This window comes from Cyprinodon variegatus, unplaced genomic scaffold, assembly GCF_000732505.1.
Source record: "Cyprinodon variegatus isolate N-32 unplaced genomic scaffold, C_variegatus-1.0 Scaffold675, whole genome shotgun sequence".
NCBI lineage: Eukaryota > Metazoa > Chordata > Actinopteri > Cyprinodontiformes > Cyprinodontidae > Cyprinodon > Cyprinodon variegatus.
This window is the reverse complement of record NW_015151128.1, coordinates 127,207-128,262: the sequence shown is the minus strand read 5'-3', so window position 1 is coordinate 128,262 and position 1,056 is coordinate 127,207. Positions and strand designations below refer to the sequence as shown.

The 1,056-nt window shown below is 42.1% G+C and overlaps 1 protein-coding gene across 2 annotated transcripts in view; it reads left to right on the top strand.

The window, feature by feature from the left end:
* Positions 1–1,056, top strand: part of khdrbs3 (KH domain containing, RNA binding, signal transduction associated 3) — a 279,380-nt gene that overhangs the window by 203,246 nt on the left and 75,078 nt on the right. The window lies entirely within an intron of this gene.

The window sequence follows — 1,056 nt, the reverse complement described above, 5'->3', positions numbered from 1 at the left end:
CAGTAGAGGTATTTAAACGTAGTAGAGGACATGTACCTGTATATAAAACCCGCGCCCTATAATCCGGTGCGCCTTATGTGTGTGTTAAATACAGTAATGGCACACAAAACTGAGACTGCGCCTTTTAGTACGGTGCGCCTTATGGTCGTGAAAATACGGTACCAAACGGCTTGAGTCACTTATGGACTTGCCTCTGATTACCATCTCTTTAGTGACATTAGATGTACTGAGGGTGACCACTAACCTTGCGATGCAAGCTGGATTATCGCAAGATCTGAGTCTCGTAACCAACGGCGTGCCAGCGGTGTTTTTTTGGCCGCAGATGTAGGAATGACGACAGTCAGAAGGGCGATTACAAACATGGCTATGCTGTCGATAGCCCATTGACTTGACTTAGGCTAAAATATCGACAATTTCTCATTTAAAAAAGAAGCAAAGGGAAACAATTTATGCATTTCTAGATGGAAAAGATGTCTGTGCTTTTCTTCTGACAGGATTTATCTGTTTACTCTGCTTGTTGTGAAAACACTTAAGATGCTGCAGACGAATCCTATTGTGATCATTGTGTCTCTATGTTGATGGCTCTCATGGACGAACGAGCTGCGGAAGTTATTAAGCTGGGTATTTCCTGCTATGAGGCTTGGTGACAATAATGGCGATTGGCTGAAAGCGTATTAATGAAGGCGGGTACTAGCTGGCATGTCACCCACTCAGCTCAAAGTATTGTACTAAACATCCCTCCTTTTCACAGACTGAACAGCAACCGTCAGATCGATAATGTAGAACAATCTGGCTACTGCCAGGTTAGGTGATGACTTGTGAGAAAAAAAATGTGGGACAACTAATGCTAATCAGGAACGATGCGGAACTGACAGGCTTTACCAGCTATGTGTTCCGTTTGAGACATTGCTGCTCTACAATGTGCTACATTGTGATGAAAATCATCAACCAGAGACATTTTTAATTATAATCTATTACATTCCACACTGAAATAAAATTAGTTTTTTTCTGCCATGCAAGGCTTTAAACCTGGGTTTAAGCCGTTCTAAAGCACAT